Source organism: Schistocerca nitens, chromosome 2 (assembly GCF_023898315.1).
Source record: "Schistocerca nitens isolate TAMUIC-IGC-003100 chromosome 2, iqSchNite1.1, whole genome shotgun sequence".
Taxonomy (NCBI): Eukaryota; Metazoa; Arthropoda; class Insecta; order Orthoptera; family Acrididae; genus Schistocerca; species Schistocerca nitens.
In genome coordinates, this window is record NC_064615.1 from 1057132495 (window position 1) to 1057141752 (window position 9258).

General features: G+C 40.8%; 2 non-coding genes across 2 annotated transcripts; one reads left to right on the forward strand and one right to left on the reverse strand.

The window, feature by feature from the left end:
* Positions 1-8234: 8234 nt before the first annotated feature.
* Positions 8235-8309, reverse strand: Trnat-ugu (transfer RNA threonine (anticodon UGU)). The gene has a single exon. It is a non-coding gene; the product is annotated as a tRNA-Thr (tRNA).
* A 439-nt stretch (positions 8310-8748) lies between these two features.
* Positions 8749-8822, forward strand: Trnat-ugu (transfer RNA threonine (anticodon UGU)). Its single transcript has one exon. It is a non-coding gene; the product is annotated as a tRNA-Thr (tRNA).
* The last annotated feature ends 436 nt before the right edge of the window (positions 8823-9258 follow it).

The following is a 9258-nucleotide window of genomic DNA, read 5'->3' on the forward strand; positions in this document are numbered from 1 at the left end:
ATGAACCTTTTTTCAAAGTCAAGGTACAGAGCACGTGTTCTTATTCATTTTCAGTTCTTACTGTCAAAAACTATTAATTCTCTTGTTTTATTTTGATTCCAAAAGTAATAATGACCATATAACGCATGGCTGTCAACAACCCGTAGACTGGGCGGGCTTTTCGGTCCGTTTTCCCGTACGCCTGTAACCCAAATGGCAGAGTGTAATCCATTACCTTATGGGTCTGTAGGGTATACCAGGTTGTTCACCCATAAAGCGACACAGGGTTAGACATAGTTTGTTTACCACCCCGAATATGTAAATAGAAGTCCATTCATGTAATGAGGTTGTAAAAAGTGTACAGCATATTCCAGTGTAACTTGACTTAATGTACTTGTCAATGCGATGTAAAGGTGAACTTTTGGACGACTTTATGAACCAGTAGTGTCCACCAAACAATGCTCACAATTTTTGGGTCCATCCTCACTAGGGGGGCCATTTGGCGGTACGTCACCGGGAAAAGGTTTCAAGTGCGATGGGTTTTGTGCAACGAACGTTAACATTTTGAAGAAAAAGAAATAATTTTTACTGTAATAATTATGTAGAACTTTCTTTATTTTATCTGTGTTGGTTAATGAAGAAGACCTGAGACATTGTATCATGTTATTCACTCTCTTGTCTTAGATTCTTGTATGGATGATAGGCGCCTTTGTACGCTGGATATAATTGTGTGTAACTTCTGTAAAACTACTCAGAATACAAATAAAAATTCCATGTAATAACATTTACTTTTTGTTCAGCTCCCACCTCTCATATTAGTGAATTAGTATTATGTGTAAACTTGTAGTTTTAGCATGTGCTCCGGAGTAGTTTTAGCATGTGCTGCTCTTGCAGCATAGGTCGGCCATTACGCTGGCAAAACTGTTATTCTTAATAAATCATTTGTAAATGTAAACGCAGGAGGGTTCTCTGTTTTTCTCATTCAATATTCTAAAGTTTTTAAATTTAAATTAAGGCTTCTGTCATTAATATTTTCTTTGCATTGTGTTTAGTAAATTTTCGACTGGTCGCAAGGGGAACCGGAATTATGAAAATGACAAAGTTAACGTTTTTTTTCATTATAAAATTATTTAGAGTTTTCTGAATAAAACAAATCAAGCTTCACCCTTCTAAGTGAATTCAAAGTGAATTATAAGTGTGTTTTTTATCGCTGCAAAGTTGGCGCGCCGCGTAAACGGTTGTAGCGACTTGGTGTGTCACCTCTGACGGCGCCGCTCGCTGGCTGCAAGCAGGGTACCTTTGCGGAATTACACAGTGTTTTGTTTTCCAACTTTGTATGGGTTTATCTCTGTGACAAGTGACTGTTCATATCGGTAAACATAAACGCTATACCGTGTGTATTGACTTGTGGAGTTTGCTTTGTGTTGTTTAGCTGTTCAATTTTTTTTTATTTGACGAATTTTTCTCGTACCTGTTTTACGTATTTGGTTTGTGGATATCAGTATGCCCAATTCCAGCAATCGAGTGTTTAAGAAAAGGCACAATGAGTGGAAGAAGAAATCTTTAGTTGTTTCGAAGGGAGATGCTGCTCAGACTGCTTCACCGACTGCTGCAAATGAATGTGATAGAACTTCTTCCAGCAAGAAACTTTGTGACAGCTCTCTAATATTTTGAAACATAACGTATTATGCCAGCTTTGCAAAGAAAGGGGACTGGAATTGAAAATAACTTTACACATGGTTTGGCATGTAAAATGTTGTTGAAGTGTAACAAATGTGCTGCAGAAGTTTCGTTTTCTAATTCTAGCAGTATTCCTCATAGTAGTAGTAGTGGAAAGAAGTTGTATGATATAAATGTTAGGCTATTGTATGGCTTGCGTTGCACTGGCAAAGGCAGTGCTGCAGGGACCCTCTTATGTGGAATTATGAACTTGCCAAAACCATCAACCACGTTTGTATTTTGTAATGAATTGGTGGGATCTTCTGCTGAAGATACTGCTCAGGGAACAATCAAGAAAGCAGTTGAAGAAGCTGTGACATTTAACTGTTGCTGTAGATGGATCATGGCAACGTAGAGGTCATAAATCTCTAAATGGAGTTGTGACAGCTACGAGTAGAGATAGTTGCAAAGTAATTCATGTTGCTATTCTCTCAAAACATTGTAGATGTAAGGAAAATACCAAGGACGCACATAGTGGAAGTTGTGAAGCAAATTTTCACGGCACGAGTAGAGTGATGGAAGTAGACAGACTGAAAGTAATTTTTTCCAGATTACAGGAGTGGTATAATGTACGATACACTAACTATCTAGGAGATGGTGATCCTAAGGGATAGAAAGCTGCAGAGGAACTCAAACCTTCTGCTGCTGCTGTGGTCTTCAGTCCTGAGACTGGTTTGATGCAGCTCTCCATGCTACTCTATCCTGTGCAAGCTTCTTCATCTCCCAGTACCTACTGCAACCTACATCCTTCTGAATCTGCTTAGTGTATTCATCTCTTGGTCTCCCTCTACGATTTTTACCCTCCACACCGCCCTCCAATGCTAAATTTGTGATCCCTTGATGCCTCAAAACATGTCCTACCAACCGATCCCTTCTTCTAGTCAAGTTGTGCCACAAACTTCTCTTCTCCCCAATCCTATTCAATACCTCCTCATTAGTTACGTGATCTACCCACCTTATCTTCAGCATTCTTCTGTAGCACCACATTTCGAAAGCTTCTATTCTCTTCTTGTCCATACTATTTATCGTCCATGTTTCACTTCCATACATGGCTACACTCCATACAAATACTTAAATCTATACTCGATGTTAACAAATTTCTCTTCTTCAGAAACGATTTCCTTGCCATTGCCAGTCTACATTTTATATCCTCTCTACTTCGACCATCATCAGTTATTTTACTCCCTAAATAGCAAAACTCCTTTGCTACTTTAAGTGTCTCATTTCCTAATCTAATTCCCTCAGCATCACCCGATTTAATTTGACTACATACCATTATCCTCGTTTTGCTTTTGTTGATGTTCATCTTATATCCTCCTTTCAAGACACTGTCCATTCCGTTCAACTGCTCTTCCAAGTCCTTTGCTGTCTGATAGAATTACTATGTCATCGGCGAACCTCAAAGTTTTTACTTCTTCTCCATGAATTTTAATACCTACTCCGAATTTTGCTTTTGTTTCCTTTACTGCTTGCTCAATATACAGATTGAATAACATCGGGGAGAGGCTACAACCCTGTCTCACTCCTTTCCCAACCACTGCTTCCCTTTCATGCCCCTCGACTCTTATAACTGACATCTGGTTTCTGTACAAATTGTAAATAGCCTTTCGTTTCCTGTATTTTACCCCTGCCACCTTTAGAATGTGAAAGAGAGTATTCCAGTCAACATTGTCAAAAGCTTTCTCTAAGTCTACAAATGCTAGAAACGTAGGTTTGCCTTTTCTTAATCTTTCTTCTAAGATACGTCGTAAGGTTAGTATTGCCTCACGTGTTCCAACATTTCTACGGAAGCCAAACTGATCTTCCCCAAGGTCCGCTTCTACCAGTTTTTCCATTCGTCTATAAAGAATTCGCGTTAGTATTTTGCAGCTGTGACTTATTAAACTGATAGTTCGGTAATTTTCACATCTGTCAACACCTGCTTTCTTTGAGATTGGAATTATTATATTCTTCCTGAAGTCTGAGGGTATTTCACCTGTCTCATACATCTTGCTCACCAGATGGTAGAGTTTTGTCAGGACTGGCTCTCCCAAGGCCGTCAGTAGTTCTAATGGAATGTTGTCTATTCCCGGGGCCTTGTTTCGACTCAGGTCTTTCAGTGCTCTGTCAAACTCTTCACGCAGTATCGTATCTCCCATTTCATCTTCATCTAAATCCTCTTTCATTTCCATAATATTGTCCTCAAGTACATCGCCCTTGTATAAACCTTCTATATACTCCTTCCACCTTTCTGCCTTCCCTTCTTTGCTTAGAACTGGGTTGCCATCTGAGCTCTTGATATTCATACAAGTGGTTCTATGTTCTCCAAAGGTCTCTTTAATTTTCCTGTAGGCAGTATCTATCTTACCCCTAGTGAGACAAGCCTCTACATCCTTACATTTGTCCTCTAGCCATCCCTGCTTAGCCATTTTGCACTTCCTGTCGGTCTCATTTTTGAGACGTTTGTATTCCTTTTTGCCTGCTTCATTTACTGCATTTTTATATTTTCTCCTTTCATCAATTAAATTCAATATTTCTTCTGTTACCCAAGGATTTCTGTTAGTCCTCGTCTTTTTACCTACTCGATCGTCTGCTGCTTTCACTACTTCATCCCTCAGAGCTACCCATTCTTCTTCTACTGTATTTCTTTCCCCCATTCCTGTCAATTGTTCCCTTTTGCTCTCCCTGAAACTCTCTACAACCTCTCGTTCTTTCAGTTTATCCAGGTCCCATCTCCTTAAATTCCCACCTTTTTGCAGTTTCTTCAGTTTCAATCTGCAGTTCATAACCAATAGATTGTGGTCAGAATCCATATCTGCCCCTGGAAATGTCTTACAATTTAAAACCTGGTTCCTAAATCTCTGTCTTACCATTATATAATCTATCTGATACCTTCTAGTATATCCAAGATTCTTCCAGGTATACAACCTTCTTTTATGGTTCTTGAACCAAGTGTTAGCTATGATTAAGTTGTGCTCTGTGCAAAATTCTACCAGGCGGCTTCCTCTTTCATTTCTTAGCCCCAATCCATATTCACCTACTACGTTTCCTTCTCTCCCTTTTCCTACACTCGAATTCCAGTCACCCATGACTATTAAATTTTCGTCTCCCTTCACTATCTGAATAATTTCTTTTATTTCATCATACATTTCTTCAATTTCTTCGTCATCTGCAGAGCTAGTTGGCATATAAACTTGTACTACTGTAGTAGGCATGGGCTTTGTGTCTATCTTGGCCACAATAAAGCGTTCACTATGCTGTTTGTAGTAGCTAACCCGCACGCCTATTTTTTTATTCATTATTAAACCTACTACTGCATTACCTCTATTTGATTTTGTATTTATAACCCTGTAATCACCTGACCAAAAGTCTTGTTCCTCCTGCCACCGAACTTCACTAATTCCCACTATATCTAACTTTAACCTATCCATTTCCCTTTTTAAATTTTCTAACCTACCTGCCCGATTAAGGGATCTGACATTCCACGCTCCGATCCGTAGAATGCCAGTTTTCTTTCTCCTGATAACGACGTCCTCTTAAGTAGTCCCCTCCCGGAGATCCGAATGGGGGCCTATTTTACCTCCAGAATATTTTACCCAAAAGGACGCCATCATCATTTAATCATACAGTAAAGCTGCATGTCCTCGAGAAAAATTACGGCTGTAGTTTCCCCTTGCTTTCAGCCGTTCGCAGTACCAGCACAGCAAGGCCGTTTTGGTTAATGTTACAAGGCCAGATCAGTCAATCATCCAGACTGTTGCCCCTGCAACTACTGAAAAGGCTGCTGCCCCTCTTCAGGAACCACATGTTTGTCTGGCCTCTCAACAGATACCCCTCCGTTGTGGTTGCACCAACGGTACGGCCATCTGTATCGCTGAGGCACGCAAGCCTCCCCACCAACGGCAAGGTCCATGGTTCATGGGGGGGGGGGGGGACTAGAGTGCATTGGACATGTGCAGAAGCATATGGGGGCTCGCTTGCGCAAACTAAAGCAGACATAAGAATCCCAGAAGCTTAGTGATGGTAAAACTCTTGGAGGAAGAGGAAAATTGACAGATAAAGCAATTGATAGATTGCCAAGGTGTTATAGATGTACAATTAGTTAAAATACAAGAAGCATTGAGCATATTAGGAGAGCACTATGGGCATTATTTTTTCATACTGCATCAACAAATGAGCACCCACAATATGATCTGTGCCCCACAAGTGATGACTCATGTTGTAAGTACCAATCAGGAAAGGAATATGCCCATAAAATCAGTTTTCCAAATGCTGTAATTGATGTAATTAAGCCTACATTCAGAGATTTATCACAGCCAAGTTTATTAGAAAAGTGTTTAAATGGGAAAACACAAAATCCAAATGAAAGTGTAAATAATTTAACTTGGATTAGGATTCCAAAAAGAGTGTTTGTACAGATAAAGAAATCGCATTTTGGAGTGTATGACGCAGTGGCAACATACAATGAAGGAAACATTATCAATTGTGATGTGCTGAAACGTTTAGGTTTCCAACCAGGATACAACACCATTTCCACAATGCCCTTAATTGATGAAGAAAGACTAAGAGGTTCAGGAAGAAGAACAAAAGCCTACAACATGCAGCAAAAAGGAAGAAGATACCAGTGAAAAGGAAACTAACGCTGGAAACAGAAGAAGATGCAGATAATCCATCATATGGGGCAGGAATGTATTAAAAAACTTTGGAAGCCATTTCCTGTAACTTTAAAATTTTCATATTTCAGGAACATTTTCTCAAAAACTGCTAACAGTATATCAATGAAATTTATACACAATATTGTTTACTTGTTTTCCTTCTTTTTACAACAAATTGTAAGAAAATATTGTATAATTCAAGAGTTACAGAAGAAAAAGTCCAAAATTTTAGAGAAAAAAATAAGCATGTCTTTGAAAAAATTGTAAAACAAACACCAATAAATATTTCTTACCGTAGCATTATAAATTTGTAGAGAAATATTCACTCAACATGTAGTCCAAATTTCAGAGCAATATGTTAAATGGTTTTAGAAAAAATGTTCCTTCAATTTCCTAAAATTAATATGGAGGAGATGGATCGTTCCGGCTCCCCTTAACGTCAGATGACGAGAATCTCCTTAGTTTTGCCTTGCTAAGCATTTTATTACCTTTCATGAAAACAAAAATATCTCTGGTATTAATGATCGTTTTAAAATTTGTACATAATCAAACCAGGGCCATAAGGCTCCCTGCGAAGAAATTTTTATTAGAACATTCCGTGTAATATACGCAGATATGTATTAATAATAGCAGCCATTCACGCAAACCTAACTGTAGAAGGTGGTGAGTCACGCACTCTGTTTCAAAAAGTGTTATGTACGCACCGAGAAAATTCCTAAGTCTACGTAAATGCTTGTGGTGGTATTGAGTTTGCTTAACAGCCTCATGCTAACCAAAATCAGGACCCTGTGCTAATTATGACCATTTCTCTTTAAATAAAGCACCACAAAAGAAACAGGAAATTACAATTCTACGTGATGTTATCACCTAACAAACAGAATACATTATTATATTTTTTATATACTACCACAGCGTCTGAGATTACTAAAACTTGAAATAAAAAAACCATGCTTTAAACATGATTTTGATTGCCAAAACTTGGACACTTTTACCGCTTTAGACATTAGAGCGTCCCAAAGTTTAGTTTGTAGTGATGTAACATCAAAGAACCCTTAGGTGTCTTCAAGGGGAAGGAACATGAGGCTATCGATTCCCCCTCCCCCCTCCCCCCCTCTTCCCCCAAATCTCTGGAAACTGGGTACAGTGTTGTTATTCATATGTCGATTTGATAACCGCGAATTCTCTGTGATATAAACTGAGGTAGCATGAGTCATCGGATACCCCCTAATATCATGTCGGACGTTCTTTTGCCTGGTATAGAGCAAAAACTCGACGTGGTACGCACTACACAAGTTATTGAATGTCTCCTGCAGAAATACTGAGCCATGCCGTGCGTGATTGCGAAAATGTTGCCAGTGCAGGATTTTGTGCGCGAACTGGTCGCTCGATTACGCCCAATAAATGTACGATGGGGTTCATGTCAGGCGATCTGGGTGGCCAGATCATTCTCTCGAATTGTCTATAATGTTCTTCAAACCAGTCACGAACACTTAGCCAGGTGACATGGCGCATTGTCATCCACAAACATTCCATCGTCGTTTGGTAACACGAAGTTCATGAATAGCTACAGATGGTCTCCAGGTAACCGAACATAATCATTTCCAGTCAGTGATAGGTTCAGATGGGTCAGAAGATCCAGTCCAATCCATGTGCGTGCACACCCTTATGAAGCCGCCATTAGCTTGCACAGTGCCTTTCGACAACATCGATCAGTGGCTTCGTGAGGTCTGCGCCACACACGATTCCTTCCATCAGCTCTTACCAACTGAAATCGGGACTCATCTGACCAGGCAACGGTTTTCCAGTCGTCTAGGGTCCAACCGATATGAAATGATAATTAAATGGACACCCTAGCTGCAAACAGGCGTTGATGTACTTCATTGGGGACATGTTGAAAATGTGTGCCCCGACCGGGACTCGAACCCGGGATCTCCTGCTTACATGGCAGACGCTCTATCCATCTGAGCCACCGCGGGCACAGAGGATAGTGCGTCTGCAGGGACTTATCCTCTGCACGCTCCCCGTGAGATCCACATTCCCTACATGTCCACACCACTACATTCGTAGTGCGCCTAATAGATGTTTGCCCATCATACTCATTACTCGTGGCAGATTAATCTACCAAGTCCCGTACGAGTTCGGGCATAGCGTGTGCGATCGCACAAGAAGGTCAATGGCCGGGAAGCCATATTTTTAACTATATACGACGGTAGTATCTGTTCCCGAAAGAACAGTTACCGTGGATGACCATGCAGCTTTGCTAGAGATGAAATGATAATTAAATGGACACCCTAGCTGCAAACAGGCGTTGATCTATTAGGCGCACTACGAATGTAGTGGTGTGGACATGTAGGGAATGTGGATCTCACGGGGAGCGTGCAGAGGATAAGTCCCTGCAGACACACTATCCTCTGTGGCCGCGGTGGCTCAGATGGATAGAGCGTCTGCCATGTAAGCAGGAGATCCCGGGTTCGAGTCCCGGTCGGGGCACACATTTTCAACATGTCCCCAATGAAGTACATCAACGCCTGTTTGCAGCTAGGGTGTCCATTTAATTATCATTTCATTTCTAGCAAAGCTGCATGGTCATCCACGGTAACTGTTCTTTCGGGAACAGATACTACCGTCATATATAGTCCAACCGATATGGTCCCGAGCCCAGGAGAGGCTGCAGGCAAACGCCCTCGCGTCGGCCGTCTGCTGCCATAGCGCAATAAAGCCAAATTTAGCCACACTGTTTTGACGGATACGTTCGTCGTACGTCCCACACTGATTTCCGCGGTTATTTCACGCAGTGTCGCCTGTCTGTTAGCACTGACAACTCTGCGCAAAAGCTGTGCGTGGTGAGACATAATGCCTGAAACGTACTGTACATCTCGGAATATTAACCTATCTAACGATTTCCGAAGTGAAATGTCCTATATGT